The sequence below is a fragment of the Pan troglodytes genome, chromosome 2 (assembly GCF_028858775.2).
Source record: "Pan troglodytes isolate AG18354 chromosome 2, NHGRI_mPanTro3-v2.0_pri, whole genome shotgun sequence".
In the NCBI taxonomy this organism is placed as follows: domain Eukaryota; kingdom Metazoa; phylum Chordata; class Mammalia; order Primates; family Hominidae; genus Pan; species Pan troglodytes.
Genome location: NC_086015.1, coordinates 59,692,877 through 59,712,180, shown reverse-complemented (window position 1 = coordinate 59,712,180; position 19,304 = coordinate 59,692,877). Strand labels below are relative to the sequence as shown.

The following is a 19,304-nucleotide window of genomic DNA, read 5'->3' as shown; positions in this document are numbered from 1 at the left end:
TGTGTTTGCTACTGTGTTCTGTGAGCGCAGAATGTCCGCGTGCCCTGACCCTTCCCAAGAGCCCCCTCCATCCTACCTCACCTCCCCACCCCACAACCACATTACTGCTCTGCCTTGTTGGGGCTGGGTTTAGCACGATTCAAATGTTTCTGTGTTATTTAAGACGTAAACTGTGCCCTTACTAGGATTTATACACACTTTTTAAGGCATGATTGTGGACTCAGAAATTGTCGCAATTCTCCAGTCGTGGTTTTCAGCCGACTGCTTGCTTTCACCAGATATGCCAGTGTGGTGTGACTCTCACGTCCTTCTGGTTGTGTCAAATGTTTGGCAAGGAATAAGGAAAATAAAATATGTATCTTCATGGAGCTGAAACTATCATCTCTAAGAAGGCCGTTTAATGGATTGTGCTATCTCTTCTATGGCAGTTCTGAAGAAAACACAAGGATGAAGGCATAGTAATGGTGAATGGGTAAATGTAACTCTTTAAATGAATTAGAATAGAAATATTCATATTAGCAGGTCTTATTAGTGACATTTTATCTGTTGCTTTTTAAAAATTATACTTCTATGAGGCTTTGCATTAGAAATTATACACATTGTATTTATCAGAGGGTTTTGTATTTTAAAAGCTGATCTTTAGCTATTAAGAATCCACCCTTTATTTACGTCCTGTCTGCATTACGATTGAATAGTGACACGTAATTACCACATGGTTATGAATGGAATACTGAAGTCTAGCAACTTTTGCTGCTGGGAATTACACCTCTCCTCTATACTGCAGGCTGTTTAACACCAAGTCACAAACTCCCTGGAGTTGAATATACATATGGTTACATGGAATATGGTATTAAACTTGATAACATTGCATATGATGTTTTATTCAGAACAAGGAATGTGGTAGATTGTGTGCCATGGTGATTTTTTTCTGATCAGAAAGTATTCAATCTATAGTTCTTTATTCTGGGACAAGCATGAAATGACACAGTGCTGGAGATTCAACAGGTGTGGGACAATTCTTTGGGATAACTTAGCATGTATGTCTTTCCCCGAGTCTTGCCTTCAAATAGCATGGCAGGTAGTGCTTCAGGTGAAGTTTAACCAAAAGCTGGTACGTTTGGCCTATGGGTGAGTTTCATTGTTGTGTTTTACTTCTTAGTTGAACCTGTTACATGTCCCACTAATGGGTCAGTTTGCTTTTTTTGGTACTGAGGGGGCAGTTCACAGGATGGTGGTTTTCAGGTACGACATCTTTCTACATAGTAAAGATGTAATGCCTCCTAGATCCATTTGCTGCCAGTAAAACCTGCTTCATGTTAATACAGAAGTATCTCATCTCTTCTCCCTTTTCTTGGCAAAGGGGAAAACGGCACTGGAATTAACACTTCCAGATGCAAAGTCATTCCATAGGAAAGCTTGTCAGTATGAGGAAGCGGGGAAATCAGAGAAGTTCTGGATGTCTATGGGAGCAACTCTCTCCCTATGTAGGGAAAATATTAAGAGAAATGTCACATTTACTCACAGAGAAAAGCTAATAAAAGTGGAAATTGACCTAAAGTCATATGAAATGAGAAGAAAGTGTTTAATAGCATTAAAAAGCAAACACATGAAGCCTGCCTCAAACATGCATGGAAGAGGTAGGTAAAGGAAAGTTCTAAGAGTTTGGCAGTTGTCTTGAAAAGTGTAGCTCCTACTTGGGGCTCTTCTGTGAAGCTACTTCTGCCATCATGAGTATCAGGGCGCTAGGCTGCACTTGTGTTTCCTCCTGAATAGTGAAGATTTTTTATTGCTCTTTCACAAGATTCGTGACACCCTGAGATATGAACAGTGTTGTTATCCTCAGGATGGAATTGGCTCCAAGACCCATAGGAAATCTTGCTTTGCTTAAGGCAAATGCAGACAATTGTATTAAGCCCTATCCCCTTTATTTCTTCATGAATTTCCCCAAATGCCATGCACACCAGAAAATAAATGTTTTTAGAAATTTAGTCAATATATAATCCTACTTTAGTATGCTGTAATAAATTTCATATGCTTCAGAGGAAAACTACTTATCTTTCTTTATGACTCCTTTAAACAAGTTTGCTTAGATATCCTCAGGCTTTTAAAACCATATCTTTAAGGATTTAAATAATGAGATACTGGGGGAACCTTCTGTTTTTGAGCAGCCGCTGCATGTTTTGAGTTGCATTACAATCCATGAGGCCTTAGGAGACATTAAATTTATAACTAAAGATGGATAATAGTGGTACATTAAAAATTAACTGTTTTCAATGTTTTGATTTATGGCCCCTATAAAAGAAACATTACAAGATGTTATTTTACTAGACATCAGTAATATGCTCATAATAGCATCGGAAGGCTCTGACTTGAATCTGGAGTTTTGGTGCTGAAATGAATCATAATTTAGAAAAAGTCACTCTAAAAATTACAACAAATTGGAATAAGCATAACAACCCCATCAGCTCCTCCCTTTTTTGCCACTTCTGGAGGCTAAGTCCAGACATGATTTATTTGTCTCACTATGGTCATTCAAGAGTGGTATTTTCCGAGCACACGGTGGACCGGGGAAAGTTTACTTTTCTAAAGAGTTTTGACAGCCCCTAGAGCTAGCCTTTCCCCTCTTAAACCTCACACCCAGGCCTGGATTTATCAGCGTATGGCCTGTGCAGTCCACAGGCCCTACACTTAGAAGGGCTTCACTCTTAGGTTAAAACTCTGCTGTCACTGTCTTGAAATTCCTAATGTTTTTCAAAGAAGGGGCCTCACATGTTCATTTGCCCTCAGCGCCACTAATTATGTAGTCTATGCTGCCTACACCAAACATATATTCCTATATTCTGCTTCCCAATTCTCTTTATACTCCCCCTCCCTGTTGGATCATCCACACTCTTGTTTTCTTATGCCTAAGATTTACCTGTGGCCAGCCTCATTGTTCTGGGTTTCTTCTAGAGACTCCACGGGATCACTTTTCCAGCAAGTTGTTGCCGTCATAGGCATCCCTGGCAAAGCATATTCAACCACTGTCCTCTCACCACCAAACCCCCAAACCCCACACTCACACATACTTTCAACTGTGAAAATGTGCTCTTGGAGGCCTAACTGTATTCCCTATCTTGCCTTGCAAAATGCAGAAAAAGCAGCTCCTCAATTCTCCATAACTGTTCTTCAGGAAAATCCACTTAATGTAGGTATCATTTGTGTCAGCAAATACTTCTTCATTTACATTGAATGAAGGTGCTTTCCATGGACCCCCCCAAGAGGCATTCGGGTTTGCGAACATCAATGAGGTAGGCAATGGACGAGCAAATCGAGGCACCTTGTGAGATTTAGTGCCACCTCTGCCTCGACATTTGAATGTTTGAGCTCTTACTGTGAACTCTTGTAATTGAGCAAAGATAGAACACAAGTTTTTATTTCTTAAACCACTAGAAAGGAATTAGTCTTTTTTGATTGAAAACATATGCAAAATTTTAGGACCCGATTCATAAAAATACAGATGTGGCATTAACAAGTTTTGGCATGAGGCTGTGATGCTAGTAGATGCAGCCTGTTCAAAATGAAGAATTGTAGCTGTCTGCCACCAGCTCATGGACAATGTTATGGTGAGTAAAAATATGAATCGCAGAACATTTAGACACGAGGAAGTGGTGTTTTACAAATAAAAGCAGTGCTGGATGGCCCAGTGGAACTCCCTGCCATGCCTCCCCTCTGGAAGAATGAAAGAAGGAGGAAGGAGATGTTTTACTGTAGCTAGGAAGTTCAGGTCTGACTTGCCTTCTTTTAGCAGACAGGGTCTGGACACTAGGCCTGTGCTTGTCCTGGAACTAGAGAAATTTAATGGCTGCAAAAAGAAAATCAAGGAAAGAGCTCTGAGCTCTACACAAAGCAGAGGTTTCTATACAAAGTGGTGGTTTCTGTGCAAAGTGCAGGTTTTCTTTCACACCGCCTGTACAGGGGTAGCTACTGCTGCTTTTAATGCAATTTAGATTTTGTATAACTGAGGATCTGATATATCTCTTTCTTGTGCCATTGGCTACTAAGACTTTCATTTATTCATTCATTCATTTATTATTCACTTATTTGTCCATTCTTTCACCAAACGGTTAAGTTCTCAGTTAGATGCTATGAAACCAGTGACGAATAAGATTGCCATGGTTGCCCCCCTGTGGATCTTGCCATCTAGTCAAGGGACAGAATATAAATAATTAGACGTCTCAATAGAAACCTTGCACATTTTGGTCATGGCTTTGATGGAAACCAGAAAGATACTGAGATTAACTTGAGGAACCTACTTAAGGAAGGATGTTCAGCAAGCATCTCTCCAAGGAAGTAAGTTTTAAGCCAAGTCTTAAAAGGGGAGAGTCAGGAGGTATCCATGCCAAGGCGTGCATTTGGGAGGTGGTCCCGGGAGGCATGCAAAAGGTGGAGGTGGGAAGGAGTTTATAAGCTGAAGAAGCTTGAAGACCATAACTCTGGGTAGAGCACAAAACCGTGAGATGAGGATGGAGAAGAAGGAAGGGACCAGAAAACGTAGGGCCTTTTATGGCGAGGTAGAGAGTTTAGATTTTAAGCCTAAGAAAACTGAGCAGACATCAGAGGAGTTTAAGCAGGGACATGACATGATTTGATTTATGTTGTAGAACAACCCTGGCTGCTGTGTAGAGGATGAATTGTCATGGCAGGAAGAGCAGAAGTAGAGGCTGTTCCATGATCTGTGAGAGAATTGATGGCACTGACCCAGGGCAGCAGTAGTGGAGATGCAGACAAGTGGATAAATTGGAGATAAGACTAGGAAGGTGAAGCCAGGAGGACTTGGATGGGGAGGTAAGACAAAGGACAAAATTGAGAATGCCTCCAGATTTCTACCTTGGGTGGTGGTGGGGGCACTGAGAGGGAACTCAGAGTGCTGGTTTCCCCAGATGTCCAGTCGGTCTGGCCAAGGGAAGGGCAGGCTTTTGACCTCGGCTCTTTTCCATGTTCCTGCATATCAGCAGGGGAATCTCTGGCCTCTTATTGCAGTAATGTGCAGGCTGACAAGTTTAAAGCACGTCTGAAGTCTAAGTTCAAGAGTGGGTGGCTCCTCCAACTCTTGAAGAAAAGGAGATTGCAAAGCAAAATCAGTAGTTATAGAATAAGAAGACATGTAAGGGGTAGCGATCTGTGGAAAAACAAAAACCCCAGAGTTGTAGGAGGTTGAAAGGGACCTAGGGACTAGAGGGACCTAGAGAGAAGGAAGTTGCCATTGGCTCCTGTAGTTCCCCCTGAGATCTCCAGGGATCAAGAATTCTGTCAGTTAAGGGGTACAACACGAGATTTTGATTGCTCTTGATAATTGACTTCTCATCTTGAAATTCTAAGTATATTATTTTTCTGCAGAAGAAGCTTTCAATAATCTCTTTTCAGGAGTTAATATGAGAACTAACCAGAAGTAGCTACGAGATGTTTTAGAACCACCATGACAATGTCTCTGCCTACTTCCAATTGCAAAATCGATTCCTGGGCAAAGTAAGATGTTTTTGCTTTATCTCTGTCCCCACTTCCTCCTTTTATTTTGCTCTTCTCCTCCTCTGGAAGGTGTCTGTATATTTATGTCTTCTATTCAGGCTTACAAAGCTGCTGTTTAGAGCTTCAACTTGAATATCCTATTCACGGTCTTTGCAATTAGTAATTTATTCAAAAAATATTTCTTCATCTTAGTACTGGAGATGTACTGGATATACATCTCAGTACTGAGTCAAGGTAGTGAACAAAGTGTGATTCCTACCCTCGAGGAGCTTAGAGTAGTACATAGATTCTCAAGCAGGCGTCCATAAGCCCTGGAGGCTCTGCAAATCCCCTGACATGGTTAATAGGCTTCAATGTGGATGTATGCACATCCCCGCAAAGAGAGTATTTATTTATGTTCCTCAGCAGATAGAGGGGCCAGTGACTCAGAAAAAGTGAAGAAGACCCTCATCTATGGTGGGGTGGCTAACAGTGTGGTCTCTGGATTCAGATAGACCTAGGTTTGGATGATCGTGGGCAAGTCACCTTCCATCTCTCCCCTCCATTTTCTCTTTGAGGAAGGTTGTGACACCCCCAGGGCTGTGATGAGCTGAGTAAGATGCCAAGTCATGCCTGGTGCACGGTGAGTATTCAACCCTGGGTAGAATATCAGTATATCACTATTATTGTTACTTCTGGGCTCAGGAAAGTGTACTGTATCCATAAACAGAGGAAAGTGGTTGATACTGGGGTTGTTGAATTTGGGAGGTAAAAGAAAAGGCAAAAGAAAGGTAATCTATTCCTATGGCCATAGCTACACCCAAGCCACCTACATAGCAGGGCTTACTTAAAGCATGTTTACCCTATAAACATACCCTCTCCAGTTACCTTTGATTTTTATAACACTTGGGTATAGCTAAGGAAAGTTTGATTGTTGGAGAGTATGAATTAGTCCATGTTTATAGCAGAGGGTTTCTTTCGGCTTAAAGAAAAATCTAATGAGTAACATGAAAGCCAATGAATATTTAACAAATAATTAATTGCGAGCTAATGAATTGGAAGAGAGAAAAGGATAATAATGTCTCAGTCCACCTCTTTCTGCTCTCAAGGGTGATGGACTTGGGGGCCAAGGTAGAAGCTTTTAAGCAGATTGGAGGGCAGTAAATAAGTTCTTGTGGGTTTTTCTGGAGCTCATAAGGGTTACCTGGCAGAGCAATGCATGTTGGCTTAGATATGACCACACTCTCAGGACCTGAAATCTGGCTGAGAAATCATAAACAGTGGTGATAAATTACCATGGGCCAGAGGCGGGAGGCGTCTAGCAGAGTGTTGTTACATTACATTACATCCTTTCTGTGCCAGGGCTGGCGCACAGGGAGCACGCTGGCTCTCCCACCCTTTTGTCATTTGCTTTAGAGTATGCTGTTGGTCTGGTCTTGTTTAACCTCTTTATTAATGATCTGTAAAGGGGAGAAAAGAGCATGTGAAGGAAAGTCGCAGATGACACTAATTTGGAAGGTGTTGGAAACACTAACGAGGTCAGAGAAATCACACAAATGGCCTGAAGAAGGTTAGGAACATGGAGGGAAAATAACAAATCTTGGAGAAGTCCAGACTCTCACATCTGGTGAAAATTAATCTGAGACACAGATACCAATGGGTGGGAGGGATATGAAAAGCTGAATGCTAAAATAATAATAATAATAATAATAATAAGCTCAGTAAACATCAGCGAAACCAGCCAGCCCAAAAGTCTGCTATGGGTGAGAGTAGGGAGAGAGGTGCCTTTGGCAGTTAGCACTGTCAGTGTTAGCAGGTGCCAGAGAGACATGTGTGATCTTATGTGACAATTGTCTTATACCTGGGACATTACAATATTATACATGCTTTATCTCAGAGGATCACCCAAGTTATCAGAAAGATGGAAAGAAAGGCTGTGCACGCTGGCTCACACCTGTAATCCCAGCACTTTGGGAGGCCAAGGCGGACAGATCACTTGAGGTCAGGAGTTCAAGACCAGCCTGGCCAACATGGAGAAACCCTGTCTCTACTAAAAATGCAAAAAATTAGTTGGGTGTAGTGGCACATGCCTGTATTCCCAGCTACCTGGGAAGCTGAGGCAGGAGAATTGCTTGAACCTGGGAGGCAGAGGTTGCAGTGAGCGGAGATCGTGCCATTGCACTCCAGTCTGGACGACAAGAGCGAAACTCTCTCTCAAAAAAAAAAAAAAAAAAAAAAAAGAAAAGAAAAAGAAAGAGAAAGAAAGATGGAAAGGGTTTTTAAACAATGCAGGGCATCATTTAATGTTGGAGGCAGAACCAAAGCTTCTAAAAGAATTATTAAAAACATTTGAAAATGGCCATAATGGCACTTTCAGGGAGACCAGAAGGTATTGCTCTAGAACATGCAAATGTGGGGTTGAGAAGGCTCACAGGTTTCATTTTGAGACTTGTAGCCTGAGAATAGATACTTCTCAGAGGCCTCATTGGGGAGCCATCCAATTGGTGGCCAACGTAATGCTCTGAGTCAGAATTGTCTTGTTGGTTCAGGGAAAGCAACTCCAGCTCCACCTCTTTCCAACCATCTCCACAGCCCCAACCAAAGGGGAAAACCAAGACAACATCTAAAATCAGAGCACACATTATGGCCACCACTAGGTGTATCAATCAGAATGGCTAGATTCCTTTCTGCTATTGGAGCATCCATTGGCTGGAGGTCATTAGCCTTACCAAGACGTACCTTAACTCTATCCGCAGGCCTCCCCCATATATTCCTTCTCCAGAGTCACATGATCCCTGCAGGAAAATTGCTAGTCCACCATCTGGTGGCTACCTGGTGTTCTTATGAAACTCTTACTGCAACCCTCATTGTGGCTTCCCCATGAACATGTTTGTCAGAGACTTTGAGATGGGAATGTATTCTGGGAATATACATGTCCTCTAGCTTTGTTTTCTGGGAAATATAATGTAGATGCTGAGAACAACAGCACACAGCAACTGAGAACTTCCACTGTGCCAGGTCAGGATCTAAGGTGCTCGTGTGTTCAATCTTGAGTGGAGTAAGATTGGGATGTCAGGCCCCCATCCCTCTGAAGCAGATCCTGCACTTGTAAACATGGGTCCATGCATGCCTTGCAGCTCACAGGGTTGTTCCCATGGTGACAAAATCACTGAGATGCTGAGCCTTTATAAGGAGACTCCTTGCCATTTCTTTCCGCCTAAGAGTCAGCGTTTGCAACCCCACCGTGTGCCCTTCTGCTGTGCACCTTAATAAATCAGGTCCCTTCTTTTAGGTTTGTGTGGGTGGTTGAAGGCCAAGGGTAGCTTTAAAATCTGCCAGTCCCCAAACGTTTCCTTAGTTCCTCAGTCACTGTGAATATGCAGAGAGGTAGAAACAGAGCCCCTGGAAGTTTGAAGAAGAAAGATTGTTATAATCTCTTTGAGAGAAGATTTCTCAGTTAAACCTATTAGATCCAGAATAAAAAGGCAGACTCCCATATGTGGCGAAAGACCCCTCGCTGTACATTGTATCTTTGTCCATCAGAGGGCAAACATAAGACGAGGCCCTGAAATAATAATCGCAGATTGCTTTCACTGGGAAACCTGAGCTTCCTACAGCCACCAATTCATTTTCCCCATGTATTACTTTTATGCTCATTTTACAAAACTTAGGAAATTTAATAAGTATATCAGGAAAAAATTTTCTCAAAATCCTCATTCAGAGAAAGCATCATTTTTAACCTTTCAGTATATATCTTGCCATATTTTTCCTATGCAGATGGTCTTGTAAATATGTACTTGATGGAGATGGGAATCTGACTTTGCATAATCTTTGGCGCAGAGTGGTTGGGCAGTACCCAGGCTCTAGAGCCTCACAGACCAAGTTCAAATACTGGTTCCACCACTCCCACCTGATGGATGAAGTCTTTAAAGGTAGCTAAGACTGTTTTTGGTGGTGTTATCATTTACTTGGCATTACATGACTGTTTTCACATCTGTTTATAATTTTAAGATATGCTCTGCATTGGGCAGTCGGGAGGTCAGGGCAGGCTGGAGCGGCCACGCACACTAGAGCCCTTGGGATGCAGAGGCTGGGAAGAGTACACTGTTGCCCAGTGGGTTTGTTCTTGGCAGTGGCATGAGGCTTCATTGTTCCCTGCTCAGGTGTCAGAGGAGTGCCTCTGATTGCCCTGAGTCAGCGTGTGATGGAATTAGCAACCCTGCTGATCCCCCAGCCTCTGTTCTTCTTTCTGTGCACCTTGATCTCTGAAGTCATTGTGTTATTTGAAAGGAGTTTCTGTACAAATCACTCTACTAAAAAAAAACAACAACAACAACAACAACAACAACAAAAAAACAAAAAAAAACCTCGGTAATTAAAAAGGGAGTCTCCCCATTGGCCCATGGCACTGGATTGTAAACGGATTCAGTGTGTGGGACTCTGGCTGCTGTTTTGTGTTGGGTTTGTGGTTTTACTTATTTTTTTGTACTTGTCTCCCCTGGTGCTGGGGCACTAGCTTGGGAGCATGATAAAAATCATGTTATCGAAGAAACCTCTCTGCTCCTCTTTTTTTTTTTATTTTTTATTTTTTTGAGACGGAGTCTCGCTTTGTCACCAGGCTAGAGTGCAGTGGTGTGATCTCGGCTGACTGCAACCTTCGTCTCCCAGGTTCAAGCGATTCTCCTGCCTCAGCTTCCTGAGTAGCTGGGAGTACAGGCATGCGCCACCATGCCCAGCTAGTTTTTGTATTTTTAGTAGAGACGGGGTTTCACCATGTTGACCAGGATGGTCTTGATCTCTCGACCTCGTGATCTGCCTACCTTGGCCTCCCAAAGTGCTGGGATTACAGGCGTGAGCCACCGAGCCCGGCCTCTGCTCCCCTTTGTCTGAAGGCAGGTGACACATTGGGAAACTCATGGCAAGCCTGTTTTCTTCTCAGAGAGGAAGGGCTTGCAGGGCTAACAGTGTTTCCCCCAGCTGATCCGAAACATGATTTGGGCTCAGTACAATTGGCCACTGAAAAGAATTGTCCTTCCCCCTCACGGAATGTGGAATGAGAAAGGGAGAATGAGAAAGTCTTCTAGAGCCAGAGAGCAATCTTTGTCCCTCATTATATAACAGGCTTGGGACACAGGGAAATCTAATATATCAGATAAGGAGGTGACGATGTGTGAGGGTGCCAGCTAAGATGCACCAGATGAATTTTCTCCATGTTATTATTTTTAAAAATTATGAATGCACCAACATGCTGATGGAGCCTGGACTGTTGAGCCATTTTTTCATGTGAGGGCCTGACTCCATGCAAGAGACTCCTACATGCCGAAGCCTGCAGGAGCTTTATGTAGCTGGGTTGCATTTCCATGGCAGGGACTGGGGACAGGGAAGGATGGACTCTGGCGTTTGCCCCTCTGTAGGTCACTGCTGTCCTGACAAACACTGAGGGGGCCTTCAGCACAGTGGCTTTCTGCCTAGTTCACTCATCTTAGGGAAAACACCTTAAAGTTCCAAGAGCTGACACTGCCATTTCTTCTACTTCTGTCTCACTCACATAGCACCCTTGCCAGTTTAGAGAAAATGCCCTGTGTCCCTGATTTTCATCTGATCTCCCATCAGCTCTACGAGGAGGGCAGACAGGTGACACCATGCCCATTTTATAGAGTAAGAAAAGGAGTTTTCTCCAGGGCTATACAGATGAGACACAGGGGAACTAGTACGTGAACTTCAAACATGTGACTCTTGGCCAGCTACTCCTTCCACTATAGTAGTAATTCCCTAAGGTGTTCCTCAGTGCCCTGATGGTGTTGGATATTAAAAGACTTTTTTTTTTTTTTTGAGATAGGGTCCTCCTCTGTCACCGAGGCTGGAGTGCAATGGTGTGATCATGGCTCTCGGCAGTCTCAGACTTGTGGGTTCAAGCGAGATCCTCCACATCAGCCTCCCATGTAGCTAGGAGGCGCACACCACCATACTTGACTATTTGTGTAGGGGTGGGGGGCCTAGAGATGGCGTCTTGTTATGTTGTCCAGGTTGGTCTCAAACTTCTGGACTCAGGTGATCCACCTCAGCTCCCAAGGTGCTGGGATTACAGGAATGAGCTACCCGACCTGGCCACTATTTTAAAAAATAGTCATAAAGGCATATGGTGTTCAAATAAGTTTGAGCAAAGCTGGATTAAACAGCATTAATAGGTTTCTCCACTGCAGACCTTCTCAGAGCCTTCAATAGGCCAGGGTCCTCCAGCCAGCTGTCACACTCCAGAGAAAGAGCGTTTGCTGTGCTTATTGCTCACAGCTCCTTTTCTTCTCAGACCCTCATGTAGAATTACGGTGCACAGAGTATATCTGGGGAAAGTTTTGCTGCAGCCTGACTTCTCTTAGACTATAGGATGAGCCATTTTCCAAGCAGGTGGAGCTACCACCACTGACTGAGGTGGTTAACATGAAGCCTGGACAACCGCATGCCAAAAATGATGAATTGGCCTGAAAAGGAGAAGGCCGATAGCCTAGCACCACCATTAGGCTTTTCTTTTTCTTACTATGTTTGGCAACTATGTTTTGCCAAGTGCTTACTTATGTGGAGCTTAATGGGCATATATATTCACTGTTCAAGAAGACTGAGACAAATAAAAAGGAACTTGGGGCCTTTCTCAAAGGATGTCGGCAAAGGAGAGGCTAGCATTTCCTCTCCTGTGCTGATGACCACGTGCCCACCACTGTCCCAAGTTAGGGCTTACTAGAAAACTTTGCAATGTCCAGATAGTAAATATTTTAGGTTTTGTGGTCCAAAATCTGTGGGCAAAATCCAGATATAGATGTTTATATAACAAGAAAGAAAACAAATGTTCATAGATTTTTTTTATTGAAGAAATTCAAAATATAAGGAGTATAATTTTTTGTAATATACCTCTACTAATGAGAAGAGAATGGGTTTCTTTTAGGGGATAACATGTCACTTTATTGGGGATCAAAATTAGTATTCTCTGTTATCAAAATATATTGCAAATGTTCATCTGTTAATGATGATCTGTAATGGTATTTTATATATTTCATCTTTAAAAATATCTGTCCATACAGATAGGTGATATGCATGACACTCAAAGTGTGGTCAAGTTAGAGCAACCTTGCTGCCATTTGTAGTGTGTGAACAGCAGTGCAAAGCCATGAGTGTGCCACGTGTGGTCTTGGCTGCAACTCCATAACCCTGCCATTGCCATGCAAAAGCAGCCAGAGACCATACGAGTGGGCATGGCTGTGTTCCACTGTAAACTATATTTATGGACAGTGAAATTTGAATTTCATATCATTTCCATGTGTCACAAAATATTCATTTTAAAAAAATTCCCCCCCCCAACTGTTGAAAAAGGTAAAACCCATTTTCGACTTGCAGACCACACAAAAACCAGTGGCTGGCTGAATTTGACCTATTGGGCCATTATTTGCCACCCCATTCTAAGCGCTTTCCCATTGGTCATCTTGTTCATCCTGACGTCTCCGTATGTGGTATGTACCACTATGATCCTGTCTTCAAGATGAGGAAATTCAGACACAGAGAGGGAAAGCTCTTTGCCCAAAGTCACTCCAAAATCTCAGAGCTAGGATTCGAACCCAGGTATGTCTGACTCCAGAGCTGCAGGGCGGTTGCTTGTCTGCACTGACTCACATTGCATTCCCCATGGTGACCCTTTTCAATCTCTGCTGTAGTCTTCAAGCTCCCCAACAAACTCCCCTCATGGGAAGGGGAAGATGGGCCCATTTCTTTAAGAATCGTGAAGACAGCCAACAAGGGCTCTGTCCATTTTCCTCCTCTCCACCTTAGGGGTTTTCTCCATTGACCACATCTCTGCTTTCTTCTCACATCTTATTTCACCACCTCTTCCTCCTTTTGTTCTTCCCTTTTTTCAAGAGTAGAATGTCCAGTCTGCATATAGGATCTCATGGGGTAAGAGTGTGAGCTCTGCATTCCAGATCTGTCCCTGAAATCTGTGTGACCTTGGGCACAATATTTAATCTCTCTGAATTTCCAATGTCCTCATCGGGAAAATGGGGAAAACAATTTCTTACATTTTCCTCCCTCATGGAGTTCTTGTAAAGATCAAATGAAATAGTGGTGTAAAATGCGAGCCCAGTGCTAGTACATAGTAAGGCACTCCATAAATACTAGCCTTGTTGTTTTTATTTTCTTCCCTACCACTACCTACTCTACATTGATCACCTCTCACAGGCTTGCCACGTCAAATCTCTGTAATTATTTATCAAGTATCTACTATGTGTTATAAAGCTTTAAAAGTTTACTTGCTCCATGTCTCCTGAATCAGGTTGAGCATTGAGTGCTGGGCTTTGCATTGGCACACACGGCCAAAGGAACAAATGGAATCATTCTCCCTGGAGACTTCATGCTATGCACCAAAAACCACCTGGCTGGGATGGGTTGGATATAGCTCTCGAAGAGTCAAGCAAACTGTCCAGCCAATAAAAAATATATGCCTACAAGTTCAAAAGCCCTCCATCCACAGTGCCAATAAACTAGCCCAGTTAATAGCCCATTGGAATTAGGTACATGAAGAAGCTTAAAACTTTTCAGCCATTACAAGAAATACCATCATATTTTGAAGTAGGGGAAACTTCAACAGAGGCCACAACCAAGTGAAATTACAAAGAAAATGTGAAAGTTGTCTTTTCCCTAGATATTTGTACTCTCTTATCTTGGCCGAGCCAGAATAGTTACTTAAAATATTGGAAACAGCTTGTTGAGAAAGCAATGTTGCGTCTTCCTTGCCTGGAGAAAAGCATGTACACACTTGCAGGCTTTGGTGTATTCTTAGAGAGGCTTCAAGGAATTGTGCAAGCAGGGTATGTTCTGGCAGATTATGGGTTCTTTGTGTTTCATGTTTCATGGCTGCCAGCAGCTGGCATCTTTCAGAAATCACGTGAAAAGTGGGCAGAGCTCCTTGTGCAAACTTCCGAGCCAAAGGTTAAGGAGACTTTGTGTGTAACTCTTAATCTTGTTGGGAAATTTTAGGGTGAAAAATATAATTATACCTGAAATGCCAACAACCAAGGCCAAAGGAATGTCTCCTCTTTGGAGGGTTCTTTGTTGATGAGATGAAAAACTAAGCTCTTGTGCTCCTGCCTACAAATTATTCAGATTATTTGAAAAGAAATGAAAGAAGACACTGGGAGGGATAACCGTTGCATACTATGCTATGTAGCACTTAACTAATACTTACCTATTTAGCAGTTAGTTCAATAAATATTTATTGAGTACCTGCTATGTGCAACTCAACAGAAGCTAAATATTCAAGTTCCTGCTCTCCTTGAGTAGTTTTACTCAAGTTAGGTATATTCTTAATCATCTCTCAATGTGAGGTTCTGGTCATAAGAAGAATTCAAGGACTCTGGAGGTTAGCACAGGGTAACTTTATATTGCATAATCTATAATTGCCATCAATTCTGTATAGATATAGATTAGCATGGGCGATTCAACAGGCTGGCATTGAGAGCTGTGTGGTGTGGCCTGAACACCAGGCCCAGAGGTCAAGAGGGGCAACACACAAAGGCACTAAAAAGAAGATAGGAAAGTGATACTACCACATTGGAATGAGGTGTTGTCATCAGCCAGCAGACCCCAATGGAGTCCTGTGAGACTTGTAGCCATGGAATCCAAGTCATGACGATGAGCATAACTTGTCCTGGAGTGGAGCACAACCGTTAAGGAAGGCTTCCTTTGTCCATGTGTAACTCTACTTAGTCTTTCTCTGCCCCACCATGTGGGTCTTAGGTTGCCCCATTTTACAGAGGAGAGGCTAAATTACATCTTGGTCACACAACTCAGAGGTAGAAGAACCCAGACTGTAACCCAGTTGTCATTCCCCATCACATTCCGTGTTCTTTGTTCAGTATTATGTGGCCACTGCTAGCTATCTGATATAGCAAGGGGTTATTCAGACCCAGCTCCTTAAACCACATGCCAAAGTCTCTCCCCAGATGAGTTTATGAGCCAGCTAACTCATGGTTGGGAAATCAAATAGTGAGATACATATATATATATAAAATTTATTATGCATTATATATCTTATATGTATATAGTGAGAGATATATATAATTTATTATGCATTCAGCAATCTCTGGAATCATTTTTGGTTGTCACAACTAGGGGCTGGGGGTGGGGTGGCAGGGATGCTATTGGCATCCAGTAGGTAGAGGCCAGGGATGCTGCTAAATATCCTACAACAGACAGGATGCAAGACAAAGAAGTATCCAGCCCTAGATTCAATAGTGCTGAAGATGAGAAATCCTGGCATAGAGCGTGTTCTCCAGGGACAAACTGCCCACTTCTCAATTCCAGCTCCATCACTCACTAGTTCCGCAACTTGGAGGCAACTTTCGTAAACTCTCTAGGGTCCAGTTTTCTTCTCTTTAACATGTAACTAATAATAGCACACGCCTCCTGGATTTGTTGGGGGGCAAAGTGAGTTAGTGTATGGCCAGGCACTAAGTGAAGTGCTGGGCACGGTGTAATTGCTTAGGAGAGGCACCCTTATTATTTCCAAAACTGGAAGGTAAGCATCTGACTGTGGGGCTTCCATAGCTGATTCTCAGCTGCACTAACTGGCAATCTTAGCTGCAGCAGGCAGTCTCAGGATGATGAATGGCAGACTCAGGCACTTAGCATGTGCACAAATAGCCAGGTGCAATGTAGAAGGAAACTCTTGTTTTAAAGTGAAATTAAGTATAAATAATTTAGGCGATCACTCTCTAAAGGTTTCACTTTAAAAGAGTTCAGAAATTCCCTCTGGAATCTTTTTAAAGGTCTCCATTTATCTATGCAACTAGCATTTACATCACTTTTACAATGTGCTAGACGGTTTACATGGTTTAACAGATTTAATTCTCAAAACAGCATCATAAGATGAGCACTCTCTTCCCTTGTTCTTTCTAAACAAGGCCACTTCTCCTGAAGTATGTGGCCCTGAGATCAATCAATGCTGTTAAGTTTTCATTCAGTATTGTTTTTCATATTATGTTTTAGCTGTTATATTATCTTCCATTATCCTCCCCAACCCTCTCCACAAGCATAGGAATTTTAGCAACATGACAACATGATATAGGTTTTTGTGGATTAGCCTGGGAAACTAACACAATGTTTAACATATAATATACAACATGTGTTATGTAATAATGTATACATGTAAGATATTGGTATGTGCTATTATTCGTTACATAATAACTAATATTATGTATTAATAGGCGTGTGCTATTATTAGTTACATGTTAAAGAGAAGAAAACTGGACCCTAGAGAGTTTACGAAAGTTGCCTCCCAGTTGCGGAACTAGTGAGTGATGGAGCTGGAATTGAGAAGTGGGCAGTTTGCCCCTGGAGAACACGCTCTATGCCAGGATTTCTCAGCTTCAGCACTATTGAATCTAGGGCTGGATACTTCTTTGTCTTGCATCCTGTCTGTTGTAGGATATTTAGCAGCGTCCCTGGCCTCTACCTACTGGATGCCAATAGCATCCCTGCCACCCCACCCCCAGCCCCTAGAGATTGCTGAATGTCCCCTGGGGGGCAACATGGCTCCTGGTTGGTTGGGAACCACTGCTTTTCCCCCAGATGTCATTCCTGGATTTGACTTTGAACATTATCAAAGTTTGACCCGCAGACTGAAGGAACCTCACAGACTTTACAGTCTGAAAGTTACCTTTGACACTACTCAGAGGAAGCAGAGCTTTCTCACAGAGGAAGGGAAGGGAAGTGAACATTGAAAATGTCCATGTGTGTGTTACGACATGGAAGAGGGGACCAACAGTCAAGGTGTGCATGGCAGGTGGAGGTACAGAGGGAGGAGATGGTGATTTGGAAAGGGTGACATACTTGCCACGGAGAACCCAGCAAATCTGAACTTGCTGGTCTCCTGCGCAGTGATTGAGAGCTCCTGCTGGAGTCAACAGACTTGATTCAAATCCCCGCTCCACCGCTGATGAGCTCTGTGACCTTGGGTCAGTGATTTAATCTGAGTGCCTGTTTCCTCCCCTACAAAACCTAGACAATAGTGTCTACCTCATGGTGGTGGTGTGAGCCCCTTACAGGTTCTACATGAGAAAGGGCTTCATAGATGCTAATCAGTTGTCCTGGCCACCCCACCTGAGGCTGTGATGTTTAAGGGATAATACAACAGAGTCTGGACTCAGACTGCCCAAGTCTAAATCCATCTTGGCCACATGCTAGCTGTGTGATCTTGACTGAGTAGCTCAGCCTCTGTGAGCCTCAAAGCCCTCATTTCTAGTGCCTACCTGGCAGAGTCCATGTATGGAAGCTATGAGATGATGCAGTGAACCCTTGCCCAGTTCTGGAGCCCAGCAAACTCTCATCAGCATTAGCCCCATGATGACACTTCCCACCTTATGATTTGTCTTTCCTTTCTAGGGCTGCCATAACAAGGGTCTGCAGGCTTTGTTCAAGGTGTAGGCAGGGGCACTTCCTTCTGGGGCTGTGAGGGACAATCTATTCCATGCCTCTCCTTTAGTTTCTGGTGGTTTGGTGGCAATCTCTGGTGTTCCTTGGCTTGTAGATGCATCACTCTGATCTCTGTCTTCATTTTCTCCTGGCGTTCTTGAGTGCATGTGTCTCCTTGTGTCCAAATTTCCCCTTCTTATAAGGACAACAGTCACCTAAGATCAGGATCCAGGATGACCTCATCTTAACAAATGAGATCTGCAACAACCCTGTTTTCAAATAAGGTCACATTCTCACGTACTAGGGATTAGGATTTCAACACATGAATTCTGAGGGGGACACAACTCAATCCATAACAAGATTCTATGAATCATTTAAAGGTTTCTTTCAGCCCTGAAATTCCTTGAGGAATGGCTGAGATCTGAGTAGCTTGGGGCAACCAAATAATGGAACCCTGAGAACAGTGGAAAGAGCGCTGCTTGAAGAGTCAGGAAATGTGCTACTTGAGGAAAGTGTCTTGATTTTTTTGACTTTTAAAATCAGTTTACTTGATTATGTGTCTTCTCTGTCCTGTGGGGCTGACGACGGCTACCTTCTACACCTTCACCGCGCACCCTCTTCCCAAAATTATTCTTCAGACTGCAGAAGAATGTGGCTGTAAAGACACCTTGAAGCTTTCAAGGCTCTGTCTCAGTGTGTTATTATTATCCCCATTATATATAAGGAATAAGGCGAAATGTTGACTCCCGTGTGGGGATTCAGTGTCTGTTAACAAGGCCTCATTTCTCCATCACTGCTTGCCTCTCTCCATCAAATGCAGACCTACTGCTAAAGTTTTCAAAAGCTCCCTGCGTTGCGAGATTTGAGCAAACTTGATCTTCCAGGTTAAACTTAAATATTGTTTCCATTTTGAAGCCTGTCATGTGGGTGTACCACAAAGAGCGTTTGGTTTCCCCCCAACCTCGCCTGAAGCTCTGGGCCGCGGTATGTAGGCAGTAACAGAATACTAGGAAGAAAGAGAGAGCCTGAAATGGATCCTTGGCTCTCAGCCTGTGCAGAGACAAAGCAGGATGTAAGTAAAACCATTACTTCTACCTCCTGATCAAAGGCGAGATGGTAACCCAGCCCCTCCTCCCCACCACCCAGCAAGCAATTAACACCGCCTGGCGTCTCCTCTGCAGCGATGGCGGTTCGTGAGCTCGGGCTCACGAGTGGTTGAAAGTGGGGGTGCCCTCTGTGCCCAGGTTGAAAAATGTGCGCATTTGCGAACAGAATGTATGACGAAATGGGGAAAACACAGAAACCAAGCTTGTTGACAGCTTACTCTTTTCATCTACATTTGATGCAGAGTGAGATCAGAATTT

The 19,304-nt window shown here is 43.1% G+C and overlaps 1 protein-coding gene across 16 annotated transcripts in view; it reads left to right on the top strand.

The window, feature by feature from the left end:
- ERC2 (ELKS/RAB6-interacting/CAST family member 2) overlaps positions 1 to 19,304 on the top strand; it is a 965,515-nt gene that overhangs the window by 788,261 nt on the left and 157,950 nt on the right. The window contains exon 19 of one of the 16 annotated variants that reach the window (XM_054680689.2): positions 279 to 15,589. The exons of 14 other annotated variants lie outside the window; for them this stretch is intronic. The gene's annotated coding sequence lies outside the window, so the exon portion shown is untranslated. Of the gene's footprint in view, positions 1 to 206; positions 15,590 to 19,304 lie in introns of those variants that run through there. One more of the 16 variants, XM_054680691.1, reaches the window with a different exon arrangement.